The sequence below is a fragment of the Dromaius novaehollandiae genome, chromosome 1 (assembly GCF_036370855.1).
Source record: "Dromaius novaehollandiae isolate bDroNov1 chromosome 1, bDroNov1.hap1, whole genome shotgun sequence".
NCBI lineage: Eukaryota > Metazoa > Chordata > Aves > Casuariiformes > Dromaiidae > Dromaius > Dromaius novaehollandiae.
Window position 1 is genome coordinate 214,992,299 of NC_088098.1, and position 17,215 is coordinate 215,009,513.

At 44.7% G+C, this 17,215-nt stretch overlaps 1 protein-coding gene across 6 annotated transcripts in view; it reads left to right on the top strand.

Moving 5' to 3' along the window:
• Positions 1-404: 404 nt before the first annotated feature.
• PAK1 (p21 (RAC1) activated kinase 1) overlaps positions 405-17,215 on the top strand; it is a 79,258-nt gene continuing 62,447 nt past the window's right edge. Inside the window, exons 1-2 of one of the 6 annotated variants that reach the window (XM_026097903.2) lie at positions 998-1,076; positions 10,801-10,913. The gene's annotated coding sequence lies outside the window, so the exon portion shown is untranslated. The other 5 variants (XM_026097904.2, XM_064505204.1, XM_026097905.2 and 2 more) reach the window with 5 other exon arrangements.

The window sequence follows — 17,215 nt, forward strand, 5'->3', positions numbered from 1 at the left end:
GCTCCTCGAAACCAACTCAGTTGCGATCCCACTCTCTACCCATCCTGGACTTGCATTCCCATTTCCTCCATTCGTTTAGTTTTGTGGAGTTTTCTGCTGATTTAGCTCCTGAACCGCTTATAGGAACTGATAGATGTTGGTACTAGAGAGGACAGCAAGACTGTAGCAGTGTTTTCTTAACCGGTCATATGTGGGCATGCTGGCTTTAAAAGGCAGGCCTGTTGCGTTGACCCCTGTTGCTTGTCTCCCTTCTGGCTGTATCCACTTGTTTCAGGTTGCCGTTTGACTCCTGCATATTCAGGCAGCGTGTTCAAGCATGCACAACCTTACCAGGCCCAGGCTCTGCTCTGGATAGCAGTGCAACTAGTCTGTCTGCAGTATCAAACCCCTCTTTTTCTCTCAGCAGAGCCCCGCACCAAGCTAAAAACTCCGGGGACAGGATGGCAGCCAGCTCAGGAGTACAGGGAGAGCAAGCGTGCATCTTCCACGGTTACAAGGTACAGACATCTGAGCTTGTGCAAGACAGAAAGAGGGCAGAGCCCGTTTCCCTTCGTTCCTTTTTCGGATCCGTAGGCGGGCAGCCCCTAGCGCAGCGGAGCCCTGGCCTGTCGCGCGAATGGCAGAAATCAAGCCATGAGCGTGAAATCAAGCGATGAGCGTTGCATGCCAGGGGTGCAATCGCTGGTGAACTCCTGCCCGTGCTCTTGCGGCGGTGGGGCGAGCCGGAGAGATTTTTATGACCTAGACTAACCCGCTCCGCACCACGATGCTAAAATGCAGCCCGCAGCCCGCCCGCTTTCCCCGGCAGCGAAGCGGCCGCCGGGCGGTGCCAACCGCGGAGAAACTTTTCCCCCCGGCGCCGCTCAGCGATGCTGCGGCGGCGGCTCTGGCTCCCCCCGCCTGGCCGGGGGCCGGCGCTGCCCCGCAGCCCACCTTGGCGGCGGGGCGGCCCCCCCCGGAGCCAATGGCAGCGGCAAGGCGGGGAGGGCCGGGGGAGGCGGCGCCGGGCCCGCGATAGGGGCTGGAGGGCGGCGCGGCGGGCGGAGAGCCGGGCGGCACCTTGCAGCGGGCGGGAGGTGAGCGCCGCCGGGCCGGGGAAGGGAAGGGAAGGGAAGGGGGTCTCCTCGCCGCCGTCGCTGGTTTGTAGCCGCGAAGTTTGCAAAGGGGCTGAGGGACCGGGCTGGATTTTTTTTTTGGGGGGGGGGGGGTGGAGGGGATACTCAGCCTCTTCCTCCTCCCTCCCTTCCCCCCGGTTCATTCATTTAACAAAGGGAGTTGTCTCCGGGCTCCGCAAGCGAGGAGCAGGTTTAGGGCCGCAGGTGTAGGGTTTCGGGGCAACGCAGAGGGCGGAGGGGGACGATCTGCCCCCGCTGAGCAGAGGCTCCGTGTCCCGGTTCAGCCTGGGGGGAGCAGGGACGGGCTGCGTGTGTGTGTGGGGGGTGCTTTAGGCAAACACAAAGAATTGAGGAGCTGGACTCTTTGCTGGGTGATGGAGCCTCTGGCTTTGTGCGGCTGGTGCGCAGGGATGGGGAGGTGGGAGCGTGTGTCTCCCTCCCTACCTCCTTCCTTCCCCTGCCCTCTGCGTTAAGATTGTGGCTTTTTGCTGTTAAAGTACTTAAAAGCAAAGCTGAACTTAGAATCACGAGATAATTCAGGCTGAAAGGGACCTGAGGAGGTCCCTAGTCCAGCCTCCTGCTCAAAGCGGGGTCTTCTGCCTAGGAAGTGGATGGCTGCGAAGGGACCTCTGTGGGTGCTCTTGGGTATTCCTGGGAGCCCAACGGGGAGGCAGCACCAGCAGGACGAGCCCTTTGGGGCAGCAAGGCTGGTTTCGTCCTCTGTGTGCAGAAATGCCCTAATCCACAGCTCTCCCCTGCCTGTGCTCCCTGTTCTCGATGCTTTTCTTGTCCGGAGGGCTTAAAATTCATGATTACGGGCAATCATCTGTCTCTGTGTCATGGTGCGTCTGCTCCCACTGAGCATTGCTTGATCCTTACTCACACACTACCTCCAGGAGTTTTATTTCAGGAACAAGACCAATAAATAAATAGATGTCGAAATCCAGCTGTTAGCTGGGAACTTGTTACCTGTTTTAAGGCTTGTGCGTTATATGGTGATTAAGTACGTTTTATATATGTAAGACCAATTGCCGAAGCTGTTTAGTTTTGTCTGAGCTTCTCAAAGTGAAAGTGGGTATCGTAGTTTGGTGAAATGGCTGTGTGCCGGGCACAGGCGGAAGAGTGTTTGTTCTCTTTGCCTGCGCTCACTCTTTGTACAGTGACTCATGGTTGCCTTTCACTGAACTACCTCCCCCTTCTCCATACCTGGAGTTTCCTGGTGTTGCATGCGTTACCCGGCAAAGCAGGGAGCATCTCCGTGTCTGCTCCTCTAACGTCCTGGCGTGTGGGTGAGTTAAGCTGGCTTGCAGCTTTTCAGGGTAAGGCTGAAAAAACCGCTCTTTGTGCAGCGTTTCTTGTGTGTGTGTCTGCTGGATGCTTAGAAACTGCCTTTCCCGGTGCATTTTCTGTGGATTAGTCAGGGATGTAAAGCTCATCTCTGTTTGGAGAATGGGCAGTACAGTGGAATTTAAATGCATCCTAATACCAAATCTATTAAACTATGAAACGCTCTTGCCTTGTATCGTGGGACAGAACTAGTTCTGATCTGTACTGTGTAACAGTGCTGGACTTCAGAAATAGGGATTGATAAACGAGGTGGGTGTTTAGCTTTTCCGAGCTGTATGGGAAGAGACTGGCTTCTTCAAATGGGATAATGGAGCTACCTTTTTTCCACTTGGAAAATTTGGGCTTTTTGGAAAAGCCAAAAATAAAGCTGAAGAGGAAAATGCTCTTGTACCGTGACAGCATGAATGCTTTGACTGGTTTTAGGGACTACAGTGTGACTTTAGATGTTGCTCAGAGAAAAGTGTAGAAAATGCAAGGCTTTTGGCTCACACTTTTTCATGCAGCACAGGGTTATTAGAAGAAAAGTGTGACGAGCTGAGCTCATCTTCCGCAAGTGAAAATATATTGCTTGCTTATTGTGTTTTCAGCTGTCTTGCTTCACTGGGTTGAAAACTGATGCCAGCTTTTTTGTCGAAAAGGTCAAAGAACTGGTTACTACCAATTCTTGTGTATTTTTTTCCAAGTCTGTGCAGACCACCTCTCTGGGTTCTGACTACAAGAGCATGGATTTTGCCTAGTTTGCTAACTAATTCTTTCTGTTGATACAAGTAAGGTGCAATGTGACTTCTCTCTCCTGTGCACCTGTCTCACTTCCTAGATGTGGGAAGTTTTGTAATTTCAAAAGTTAGTTGTTATGGCCCAGTTCCCTTATATTCTTAAGAGTATGCAGAACCAGCTGTAGCTGAAGGAGACTTTTCAAGGTAGCAAAATACAGAAATGATCCAGAGCTCCACCCTTAAAGTGATCTGGGTTTACAGTTCATCCTGTCAGCAGCAGATGATAACAGAAGCAAACAGACTTGTCAAGGCTCTGAAAAACAACCACCCTTTGTTAGGAAGCACGAGAAACAGACTGAGACTGAACAACTAAAAGCACAAGTCATATTTCTTTAAAACCCAGTCTATTGTTAGTCCTTTGACAGGTATACAAGAATATACAATATATACAAGAATATGTCTCACTGGCATTTACAGCCGTGTGAAGGCAAAAGAATATTGTGTGCCAGAGCTATATTGTGTGGAAAAAGCCTTTTTCTGCGCTTGGCAAGGAACTGGGCTCATTTTCTCAGCCTGATCTCTTGGCCTGGATAGGACTTGGGGAGAACTTAGACATGTTCTGTTTGATACAGGGGCTTGTTCTCATGGAGGAAGTCATTGGTCCAGTTCGTTGCCTGTCCTGTGTTTTTGCAGGGCTCTCACCTAGGGGGTTACTGCTTTGAAACCTTGTTTCCAGAGATGGAAATGGCCCAGTTCCATTGACTTCAGTGGCAGCAAAACTGGGGCTGTCAGCAGATGCTCACTCATGCAGTACCTAAGTCACTGTGATCAATTCTTCCCTTCCGAGTATAAAGCATGTGATGCTCCTAAGGAATGGATAGCTTAAAACCCCCTGATGCCACTCATGCTAACCAAGCCTTTACTCAAATTTAAGTCCAAGCTTGAAATTGCTGAACTTGGGTGCAGCCATGCACGGCGCCGTTAGATGTGGGCATCGTGGCTGTGAGTGGCAACACTCCATCCTGACTTTGTGCAGGGGAGGAAGCTTACTTTTGTCCTCTCCTTCCCCAAGCGGTTCATAAGAGCTGTGGATGGAGTCCTCAAGTCCTCCCACGCCGTCGCCTTTTCAACACATGGCAGTGGGTTGCGTTTTGCAGTTTGGGGCCCTTCATGGGATTCGTTTGCCTAACGCATAGATACTCAGGTCTCCCCGGGCTCCCTGTATAGTCAGAGGAGAGGAAAAGGCCATTTTAGGACATGCTACATAGCATCCTCTAGTAGGCGTTTTAAAATAGGTCAGATGAGTTGCACTCTAGAAATGCTGATTTCTCTTTGTAGTCACCCTAGTCTCCCTTATTTCACAGGTATTGGACGTGGTGGCAGGTAGGTGAGGTGAGTTAGCGAAACTCATCTCACTTTGGGGGTGCAGGCAGGCAGCAGTTCTAACAAATCTAACAAATTCTCTTCATTTTAGCACTTGTTTGTTGGGGTGGGGGGAACGGGAAACAAGTCCCATGCATTTCCGGAGTAATTTGAAGGAAAAAGTATTCAGTTCGGCTTTGTTTACCACCATACTTCTGGTAAGCTGTGTAAGCTCAGGAATAGCTGTGTAAGCTCAGGAGTAGCTGTGTAAACTGGCCATTCAAGCATTCTGGCCTTCAGTCTTGTAGCTAAAGATGGCTTTTATTTTTTTATCTCTTGCATCTAGTTTGAGGTGCAAGTTAAACAATAACTTTCTTTCCACAGTTTCTTTCCTTCTTGTAGTCTGTGCTCTTTGAACCCAGTACGCAACTGTTACAGCTGTCACTCTTACACTGGTATAACTGCCTAGAAATCACTGCTTTTCCTACTTCCCATCTAGCATCAGTGAAGTAAAGTGGTGATAAATCTGACCTCCTTTTTTTATCTTAAGATTAAAAAGAGGAAAAAGAAAAAGATATTGAACAGAAGAAAGGTATTATCTTGGGAAAAGCAGACAAAATCAGAAGACTGTAGAAGTGGTAACCAAAGGTACTCTCTGAAAATAGTTTCTACTACAGTAGCCCTTTGTGATGCCAGTTACAGCATGAGAGGTATTGGACATAATGTCCTGTGACTACCTAGAAGTATATGACATCTAGATGCAAACATATCCTTGATCTAGCTAGGACTAGAGGCAAATCAAGTGACAAGTACATACTGTGTGCAAGTACATGCAGGGCATAAAGCCCTCTTTCATGCCTTGCGTTCTCCTTGTTTTCCATAAAGTTGGTCCATATGTGTAGTCGAAGTGGATAGTAGGGAAGGAAGAAAATTATGCCTGTTGTGTGTGTGTCTGTGTGCATGCGTTGCAGGGGAAGTTGTACAAGTTCGCCATAAGCATTGTTTCCTGCTCATAGGAGCTTGGTGTGCATAGATACCAGGTACCTGAGGTTTATAGCTGTAGTTATGAGCTGTAAAATCGTGATATTTGATGGCTTTATAGATGGCAGCAGGGAGAAGGAAAATCAGATATGAAAGGTTAGGAGAGAGACTGGCAGACTGGTTTGCTAAGGTGTCGCAGCACCACTGTTGGACTTTGAGTTGCTTTCTCCAAGCATCAGTAGGGCTTTGAGCTATCAACTCTGTTAATGACTGTAAGTGACATAAAAGTATTTTAGATAATGCCTCTTTTACAGGACCAAGTCTGTTTTTGATGGCATATGTCCTATTCATGATACAGGAGCTGGATCGTGAAATATCTTTCATTTGAACTGGTGTCTTACTGTAGGTAGTTTTTCTCTTCATTTGCATATAGAAAGCTTTGTGGAATGCGAAATACCTTATCACTTCTTTAAGCATGAAGTATTTCTAATATAGGTTATTTTCTGCACCTACCCATTCCCAAATAGTACATTTTTGGCTGATCTTAAAATATGAGTGCCTCTGTCATTTAACCCGAGCTCCTTCATAGAACAGAGAAGTGTTTCCTCTTGTACAACTTAATTTAATTTTAATTTCCCCACCTTTCTATAAGGGAACACTGAACTTGATGTTGAAACAGTGTAATGTGAAGGCTTTGTGCCAGAATGAATTCGTCATTTTCTTTTGGTAGGTATTTCAAGAATGTGTTATTTCAGTCTTGCTTTGGAGAGGCTAAAATTCAGAGCTGAACTTAGAGTTCATATGCGTCCCTAATTCAGACTTGTTTGGGATGAAGGAAAAGCTGGGTTTTTTTTTGTTGTTTTTTTTTTCTTTTCTGTTAAACAGATACACTGACTTTAAGGACTTCTGCCACCTAGCACTCTGGTTATAGCCCAGATATCAAATGTTTCTGCAGCTGTGTAACCCACCTGAAAGGCAGAGACACCTTGGTTTTGGCTTGAATCTTAAATATTAGTTATCAGAATACAGGAGGGGAAAAAAAAAAAGATGATGGAAGGGGGTGGAGAATAGATCCCTCTTCTCCTCACCTTCCTCCCTGAGTAAATCTTTTTTTTTTTTTTTTTTTTGCTACTGAAGCTATTGGATTCATTTCAGCTGCAGGCTGTATTCTGACCTCAGTTTAAGGTGCAGCTCAGAGTTATCTGGTGTGTTTGAGGCTGTTACTGAGCTCTGTTACCCCGTGTGTTGAGGAAGAAGAAATATGAATCTAGGCTGATAATGTATCTTTTGTCTTTCTAGTTCATTAAGCTGCTCACCCGAGTATGAATTCTGGTGCCCTTCATATCAAAAGCCAAATTTAAGAGTCGGGTAACAGCTGCAATGACCAGGGAGTGCACACCACAAAAAAGAGAATTAGCAGCAGACTGACACATCAGGCTTTGAAATGCAGTATTGATTAATTCATTAAAATTAATAAGACACTCAATTATAGAACTCCCATTAAATTTTTCAGCTCTTCTGGAAATAGAACAATTTATATGTACATACACTTTAAAAAACACCTCAGTCACGACAAATTTAATGTCATTTCCTTCACAAACCACAAAATGTGTTATCTCTTAGTGAAGCCCAAGTTTGTCTGCATTCTGTTTAGTAAAACATTGGTTTTTATAGGTCACTGGCACTGGAAGACTTAATCATAGGAGTGTGTACTAGGTAAAAGTTGCTTTAGTGAGAATGATCTAAACCAGTGTATATTTGGACTAATGACACCGTAGTTGAGGTCAAAAGTAAAAAGGCAGATATTCATATGCATTCAGACACTAAGCATAAAAGTTCTCCTAGATGCTGCCTTTCTTTCTTTTCTTTTTTTTTTTCCTGTGGTAAATTTGAGCCTTGGGTAACAGGTTCTTACCTGAAGACACTGAGCGATGAAGGATGTTTTCTTCAGACTGGTTAATTTTTACCAAAACGGACAAGTTTATATAAAAACAAAGTGCATAGCAGGAAATTTTCTTTGACTTAAACTCAGGAGTTCAAGGGGAAAGTTTGTGAAAGGGAATATGGGTTCTTAGAAAGGAAAAATGTCAAATTTTCTGTAGTTCTTCAGAAATATGTATATCGTCTCCATAATACAGAAATGTGGTTTTCTGGCTACAGATCTTACTGCCTTGGGGAACCTTAAATGCCTTTAAGCTGGATTTCCAGTGTGAATCTCTATGCTTTACTAAGTATTGTGCTTTGTTAAATAATACCTTTAATAAAGGATTTGCTGGAGCTGTGGTTTGAGCTACTCAACTCTTGGCACTTCTCCCTCAAATGAGAAACTGCCATAGAAATATTCAGTTTTCACAGAGGAGTGAGGCGAGAGGAAGATGCAGATGTAAAATGAAGATCCTAGAGTGACTGCTTAATCCAGATTCTCTGATGGCGCTAGTGAACGGCAATTTTCATGGATGTGGTCGCTGCTAATACTCTTTTCCGCAAATGTTTGGTTGAATTTTATTGCCATACTGCCCAGGCAAGCTAACTCTTCTGTTTAACCACCAAATGGTAACTGCAAGCTATAGTTTATGTCCCAGTTTTGTCCTGCCATTGTGCCAGTCTTGGGTCCCACCTCGGGATAAGACAGGAGTTCAGCTTCAGCGTCTGCTTCTCTGGCATTGTAATCGCAGCAGCTTGCAGATGGCAACCGAAAAGCCTTGGGGCTGAACCAGAACTGGTAGCCTAGAACTAAATGTAGTGATACAGCCCTTCATCTAAGTCCTCTTGTTCCTGATGTTCAAAGTAACCGCTAAGACTCCCTGGTAATACGTATGCATGTTTTGAGTGTGTGAGTTAAGGTACTTGGGGCTTTCTGTTAAGCTCTGAGGCTCTGGAGATGTGAAAGCTATGCAAAAATCTGTGTCATATAAAGGAAACTTCTCCCACTCGTATCTGTAAAGGAAAATGACAGAATTTGATCCAAGTGTGTCTAGAAAAGTTAAATAATGAGATTTAAGCACACAGGGACTTCAATCTGAGCCTCCAGTTCCTGATTTTGTGTGAGAAAGTGGTGGTATTTTACTGTGTCTTAATGTGATTTTATTAGCAGTATAGCTTAATTCTCCAAAATCACTGAAATTTTCACTGGGTATCTTGCAGAAAGCCAGAGAAATTGTGAGGGGAGGAAGGAGGGAACGCTGCAGCATCAGCAATAGGCATATTGGACCACAGTCACGTTAGTCTAATGAAAAATCTGCCTTTTAATTTCTGGCTCATCAGATTTCTCGTTGTTGCATCAGCTATACATCTGGATAATAAGGTGATTGGGAAAAATTGCAGTCTCTTACATTTCTGTATCTCTTAAATTCTTCTCTTACACAATTTTGACTCCCTTGATAGTTGAAATAATGATTTAAAATGCTGTAGCAGGGCCTTCACAAAAGCAGCAAGATTATCCTCTACTACTAGGCCAGTGCCAATAGAGTCTGAAAGAGTGGGAATAAATTACTTTTCCAGGCCCGCTTTAATCCCTTGCTCATGTTCCTAAACAAGACTTTCAAGAGATTTGTATGAACAAAATTAAACTGACACTTTATCTTGATGAAGCTGCAGGCTGGCAAAGTCAGGCTAGTGTCTCTCCTTTCTGTACCTGGGAGTGCTGATGATCGTGTTAAAAATAAATTGCATGGGGGGTAAGGGGTGGGGTGAAGACAAACTTTTGCCCTTTTTCTGCATGCTTTTCTTTCTGTCTCCAGTCCTTGCTTATGCCTCTTAAAGCCTGTTTTCTTCAGTAAAGTGCCTTTCTACAGTAATGTTGTTTATTTTGTGCCTAACTTTACTTTCCCTGGTTGCTCCCAAGATTGTTCACAAACGGAGTACTCATATGTCAGTGATCCTGAGGATGCCAGGCAAACACAGACGAGCAGTGGGGAGATAAAAATGTTTTGTCCTCCACCCTCACAAAAACCAGCCTCTTCAGGCCTTGGAGGAGAATGAAGACTGGATAGAGAAGAGATCTTAGACTCATTGCTTTGCTCTGTCAAGGAGCAGGTTCTGCTGATGGGGTGTTTGGGAGTCCTTGAATGTGAACCTTTTCATTCAGAAAGGCTGAGGAGGTGAGGGCAGGGCTGGGAATGGCAGAAGTAGGACTCTTCTTTTTCTTCGACAAGCAGGAAAAAAACAAAAAGCCCAGATTGTGTCAGCTCTTCTGAAAGTGAAAAAGTAGAGCACAAGCAGTATTCTTCTCTACGTAGACAGTCTTTAAATAGAGGCAGCTGGTCATAGGCGCTGTGTTTGAATTCTAGGTTCAATAAAGGCACATCCTCTGGTTAAAAAAGGCAGAAGAGTATCATTTGTTAGTATTAAAAACCAGTGTCTAAATGCTTCAAGGACTTGTCATCAAGTGACTCACTGCGCTCTCATAACAGGACTTCTGGCTTTCAGATGAAAGTAATACTTGCTGAAACAGCATCCTGCCAGCTAATTTTGACAGTACCCCCTCCCAAAACTTGTCTCTCACTTACTCATGGTGAAGTGGGGTTTTGGGGGAATGAGGCAGAAGGAGAAGTCAAGGATAGCTTAGAAGATCAGAAACCTCATTAGCCCTATGTTGTAGGCTTCTGAGTGCCTGCTTTTCGATTTGTTCTCCGTTTCTCTCAAACGTGTGCCTGAGTTGCACAAGAGCAACATGCAGAAGTGTTGAAGTGGCCATGTTCATAAGAACTTGGTTATTTACTTACTCCAATCAAAAATGACCTTTGTGTGCTACATCTTTTCTACGGTTACCTGCTATTTACAAAAATGCTGATGCCAAAATCAGCTCAGTTTTCTTGGTCTCCTGCAGCTGATTAGGGGAACATCAGGGTTTTTTTTCTCTGTTTATTTCACATCATGAATTTTATTTTAGAGCCCTCTTACTTTTTTAGGAGCCAGTTCTTCATGATACGAGGCACATTCTGCAAGAGCCCTTCCTGCCTTCTGATCCAGTACTTACTCATCCTGGGACTGAATCCAAATACCACCAACAGTGCTTGTGTGGGTTTTTTATTTGTTTCAAAATGTTTGATCACATGCTGACATGGGGCAGCATTAAATGCATCAGTATGCAATTCAAGAGATAATGGTCACTGAGATGAAAGGAATCCTGCCCAAGCAGCAAGCGGCTTTCTACCCTAAACATCATACCTATTTGTGTCATCAGGCTTTGAGTCTAGTGTTATAGTGGATGTCTTGCATATCCGAAGATGTTCAGTTGTTCTTTGAATCCTACCCTGTTATTTTGGCTCATTATCCAGGTGCAGTGACTTCAACAAACTGATCTCCTCCTACGTCTGGTGTAGCTGTGTTTGGTTTTGAAGACTTGAAATCCTTCTAAACGCTACTCCATCCGCACCTCCTGCGGCCATAGGTAAATATTCTGAAATCCAATGGGATGAGCATGTGTAATCTCTATGGTCTGTCTTCCCCTTTTCTCATGAATTCATACACTTTACTTCTGCAGTGCACACTTGTTAGCATTATTCTTCTTTTCACTGGGATGTGAATGTATTGAGCACCCAAAGGCTTCTGTGGCATAACCTGTATTAATTTTAACATAGGACTGGATGCGTGTCAGTGAGAGCTCTGAGCTAAAATTCTTTATGAACTAAACCTACATATTCAGAAAGAGAGTCTGTTGTTGACTTTGCGTTCTTTGTGATTAGTGGATGTGTAGCTTCTGGTTTCTTGTGGGTTTTTTTTTTGTTTGTTTTTTTGAAAAGCCAACTTCTCCCCCACCCCCTACCCCGTCTTGCAAAAAAACTCTCAAGCAAGGATGTGGCTCTTGCCTGCTGTTTTCCTTTTGATGTAGTCAACTAAAAAATTAATATTAAAAACAAACCTCTGAATTTGAATTCTCTTGCAGTGTGTGTGTGCGTGGTGAAAGGACAGGATGGTTCTCTCTCCACCTGCTGGGAGCATGCTCTTGGCTTGAGGTTTTCTGCGAGGCTATGATCAGAGGGTGACGTTTGAGACAGTTGAGCTCATCGTGGCCTGCTGCCATCCAAAGGCAAGGGTGCTTTTCCCTTGTGATGTTTGGCAGGCCCCTGTGCTGGGCACTGACCTGGCAGAAAACTTAACAGAGCAGCAACGTGAGTGAATATGGCTGTAGTGTAGTATTAAATAAGCTGGCATGGAGCTCTCTGCAGGTTTGATACCTGGCTCTAAGGCCTGTGAGACACACGGCTAGATCTGGTGCCTTTTCAGGATTAGTTCACAAGCAACTCTGTGCCTTTGTGCTCTTGTGAGATCTCTCTGTGATTGTGGTAGCTGCTGTGTGTGGCTTTTTATTTTTATTTTGTTCTAAACTTCCTCTAACGCCAAACTTTCTGAACCTCTAGCACCTACTCAGTCAATTCCTGCTGGACTTGCTTATGCTCAGCATCTGAAAGTCCTCGGTATAAACTGGATTTCACTATCTGGATGGTTCTCTGTCTTTAATAAGTACAGCTGGGAGAAAGACCCTGAAAGAAAATCACAACTGGAGCATATGTGTTCCGCCTTTCCCCTCATGCTGGTGTTCTCCTGGGTTTGTGGCCTCACCTTTCATTCAGTTTGGAAAGCGTCAGCACTTCTTCGCTTTGCCTAGTGGCTGCTTTCAAAATACAGTTGTTAGTTTAGCAAAGCACTGTGGGGATTTTTCGGTCACCTGCGTGCATGATGTCTTGCATCTAGTGAGCGTTATATGTCCTCCTCTAATCTTGAAAAAATGATTCAGAATTGAAAGGATGCTTTCTACAGCAAGTTATAAGCTGTCTTATGGTCAGCTATACTAACCAGCATGATTAAATAATCGTATTGTTTTCCTGTGCTTGTTCCACCTTGCAGTCCTTTGGTTCAAAATCAAAGTGGTACAGTGCAGGAGCTGTTCTTTGTACAGGTGCCCCGGCTTATTCATTGAAGTACTGAGTTGCTCTGTTACCTTCCACCTAAGCATCACCTAGACGGGCTCACAGTGGGCATAAAACACAACTCTGCTGCACTGGTAATGTATCTACTTCTGTTGTCCAGGTATAAATGGCAGCACAGAAGTGGCAGGCAAGGGGGAACAGGGAAATAAATTCCTGGTATAACATAGTGCCAGTTTATCTCCAAATACCCTCAAATATGTACAGACTGATTTTGGCAATCAGAATTCATAGCCAAGATGGAAAGTTTATATGTCGACAAACTGTGCAGCAGGTATTCGGTAAGATCGGAACATGAAGGGAAAAAAAATCTATCAGTTAAGGGATTTATTTTATTTTATTTTTTTATTTTTTGGTAACCTAGGGACATAACTCCATCAGTAGCTTATGGATTTCAGTGGGAATGTTTGGGGGTTGCCTTAACAGTGCTTAGTGCCTAACCTTGAGAACAAAAGTAGAGTGTTTCATGTGGTTACAGACTAAAAGATGTGGGTAGGTATCTAGTGGGAATCCAGAAAGTGCGTGGGTGCTCGATTCCCTCGGAAACTATCGGGATTTGGCACCTAGGCTGGTAAAGTATTTTTAAAAACTCTTAAATATCTTTCTGAAAATTGGGTCTGATGTTGCTAATCAGTGTGAAGGGTGGGGGAATTTTTTTTTCTGAAGTCACTGCAGTCTTTGATCCTTGTTACTTTCTGGCAGATAAACAGGAGGAAATTGAGGGAAAGCAACAGAAATGACTTTGGGGCTAGAGGGATTGACGTAAGAGGAAGATAAAAGAGCTATCTACATGTGTAGTTTTATAAAGTGAGGAGGAGGGCAGGAGTGTTATGGGCTTCAGAAGGGTGTAAATGCCAAGGAGTGGAGGATGTGGAGGAAGGAAACTGTTTCGGTCTCGACCCTGCAAGTGCCTGTGCAGGCAGGTAGCTTCACACACAGCTTGTGCTGAAAGGAGCACTTTCATTGAACTTATGTCTGTGCTTGGAGCGTTACTGGGATGTGCTGGTGAGACGGAGAAACACTTGGTATGGCAAAGAGAACGGTGCATGCTTTGATACTTTAGTAGGGGTAAAACATTTAAATGTACAGTTGTTTGCACCTCTGATTGCCTGGCATCAGTGCGGTCCCAACAGCTTGCATAAAAGTTACTCTGTATTTCAGCCAGCTTTTGCAGTGAAGAGGAGCTTAGAAAGAAAAACCCCTTAGGCTGCAGTTGCTCCTGTCCCAAACTGTCATTGTTAGTGCTTGGATCTCCACCCTGTGTGAAAGGGGAGCTGGCTACCATGGTGACACTGATTAATCTCACTGATCTCTTTGTGGTCTCAATGGTCCACAAAGGCAGGCCAGGACAGGAAGGGGTGGGCAAGGTGACAGCCTTGCCAAGGCACAGGTTCATATGAGGGAAAGTGCAGAGATAGTGGATAGGCAAAGCAGTCTGTCTTGGGACTGCTCTCCTGCGATGCTAGCACCTTGCTTTTTATATCCATTAGGATGTCAGCTAGGGGGCCTTGGGGATTGCTTGATGACAAAGGTGTAAAAATGTCCCTTGGGGTTGACAAAGCCATAGCAGAGAATTTTTTGCAGTGGTCTTAACTGCTGAAGATGTTGGGGAGATTCTCATACCAAGTGCATTCATAGTAGCAGGTAGGTCATAGAAGCTAATTTGAGATAAATATACAAGAAAAATTAGACCAAATAGATAAGTTAGGTGTTAATAAGTCACCAGGGCTGGATGGCATTCAACCAAGTGTCCTGAGGAACTTGAATGTGAAACTGCTGGCCAAGCTGTATAATTTATCATTACAGACGGCTGCCATACCAGAGGTCTAGGGGGTTGCCAATGTAATTCCCATCTATAAAAAGGGGCTCCAGAGGGGATCCTGGGAACCACACACCATCAAGTCTCACTACTGTCTTACCAGGAATGGAAGAGTCTATAATAAAGAGCTGTGAATACACAGATAAATGTATCCTACTAGGAAAGGGTCAGCGTGGCTTCTGGAAAGGAAAATCCTGCTGCCCTAGCCATGTGGAGTTTTGTGGGATACCAGTAAGAAGAGGGGTGAAGTAAATACAATATATTTGGATTTCCAGAAAACTTTCTGACAAGATCTTAAGTTGCTACAGGGTTGGAGGAAAGGTTATTTTATACTTTGGAAGCCGTCTGAATAATAGGAAGCAAAGAGTAGGGGTTGATTTCACTTTTCAGGATGGCAGAGTCATTAGAGGGTGTGCGCTAGGTCAGTATGGCAATCTGGAGCAAGGAGTGAGGAGTGAAATCTTCAGGCTTGCAGATGATCCTAAGCTCTTTGAGGTGGTTGGATGCCACCCGAATGACTAGGGACTCCAGAAGTCATGTTGGACTCATCACTGAGCTGATCATTTCAGGGAAACGTCACTGTGCAGCAGCAGCCAAAAAAGCTGCCACCGTCATCAGGAAGGGGATGGATGGTATCGTTTTGCTGCTGTATAAATGCTAGGTGCATACACATCTTGTGTGGTGTGCAGCTCTGGTGTCCATGCCTCGAGAAGGACACAGTGGAGTTAAAGAAGGGCAGCAAAAATGATCAAGGGGGTGGACTGCCTTATGAGGAGGGGCTAAAAAGGCTTGGGCTCTTCTGTTTGGTGAGGAGAAGGGGAGGGGAGGAACATGAGGTTTATAAACAACAATAAAGTCAGTGGATAAGGCTGAATGTGAAACTTTCCCATCAGATCCCGTGCTCCTACAGCTAGGGAGCTCTTGATGAAACCAGGAGAAGATTGATTTAAAATAAATGGAAGAAAGTTCCTTACACAGCAGGTGTTGAACATCTGGAACTTGCTGCTTCAGTATTAGCAGGTTCAAAAAAAGGAATATATGGATTTATGGGCAGCAGGTCCATAAATGGATACTAAAAGAATTAAGCAGAGATCTGCCCTCTAACATCCCTTTATAAAACAAATCTGGATGCTGGGGGAGATGCAAAGGAAAGGACATTGGAAGGTGGATCGTAGGTATGGCCCAGTAGGGTATTTCTTTTTTCTGGCTCATTTAATTCTTGAGCATGTGGATAGCGATAGGAAGTACAGAATGAGCAATTCTGTTAAAACCATCTCACCATCATCTGAAGGAGTGTGCTAGTGCTGTGGAGAAGAATCAGTGCACGTGGCCTCAAAACAGGTGGAATATGGTGATAGGCTTTACGGCTCTAAACGGGGCAGGACGAATCCCACGTGTGTTGCCTTCGCGAGAGAGTCTTTGTGACCTTTCCTTTCCCCAGGGCTCTCTTCTGCAGGTTTTTCACAGGAAACGATCATCCAGGTGGCAGGCAAGCGTTGGACACTCCTTTGTGTGTGTGCTGAGATTTTTTTTTTTAATTAAAAGTGACTTATCCCTCATAGAAGTGATTTCTTTTTAAATGCTGTCTTCAGCAGGGTGTGCATGTGAACTATATTTTAATTAAGGGCGAGGAATCTGGTTTACATAACTGTATCACAGATTCTTATGAGAGAGTGAAAACAGCCCTGAGGGACTGATGGAAAGGCCAGCAAAATCAGTTGCCTCGCAGATGGCAGGCCTGACTCTGATCTCTCTTAGTCCCTCTCTACCTGTGGGACTTGCCCTTGGCTGGCCAACTGCCAGCGAGGTTGAACGGATGCAAAGGAACTGTCTCCTTATACCTTTATTTTGGAGCACTGATTTGTGGCTCTGGCTCGATATTGGTGGTTGTGGCTCTGCCAGAGATTATTGTCCCCAGAGTAAGAACAGCAAAATGAGATGCAAATTTACTTCTAAGCCCTTTCAGCTATGGCTTTATGCTCATTCTGAGGACTTCTTCCACCATGCCCAGCGCGGAGGGTATTATAACACTCAATTTGCCCATCTCATACAGGGTGGGAGCTGCTGGGGCGAGAGCAGCTTCCAACGCTGCAACTGAATCTACCTCCGTTCACAAATCACAGTCCTGCCTGGTGAACAGATGCTTCCCGCTGTGCTGTTTAGTGTGATTTGTGGTAGGAGTGCCTGTTGCAACCAAAGTACAGGCCGTAGCAGCCAGCTCAGTTGCTTTTGATTTAACAGCAGTGTTAGTGGGATTGGATTGAGGTGGATCTGTGCATCTTTGAAAGTGGGGGAATAAGGAAGTTGTCCTGGAAGTCACAAAGGAGCCTTTGGACGTGTGTGTGGCTTGTTTGTTTGTTTTTAAAAAAGGCTGTCTATTTAGATTTGATTTCAGTTCTAACACTGGAATGGGAGAGAGAATAGATAAGAAAAATGTTTCTGTATCATTAAGGAGGGAAAATCCAGGGTGTGTGCATGTTTGTTTGTTTGTTTTCTCTTAAGGAGAAATAAGTGCTAAGTTTGTTAAAACTCAATTGTTGCAGTACTGTAAGCAGAGCACATAAGCAAAAGGGGCTCCTCTTCACTGTGCACGAAGAGAAATATGAGAAACAAACCACAAAGCCTAAAGAGGCTAATGAGTTTTTATGAGTCAAACCTGGTCTGTCATTAACATCTGCTGCCTGTTTGTAGTGACTGAAGTGAGCATCCCTCTGAGAAAGCCTCGCATACTGGAGGCTGTTTTACTACCTCCAAAGAGAGTATTTGTTACCAGAATTTTAATGTGGTGTTGAAGAAGCCAAGCCGTTGATTGACTGTGCTGTTGTGACCTCGCAGTGTCTCGCTGAGCCTGGTGGTGGCTGGCAATTGTTTTTTCCAAACCAAAAAGCCTGGTGAGGTTTGGTATCTCTGTTTGTTGCATCCAGGGATATAAGGGGCAGATGCCTT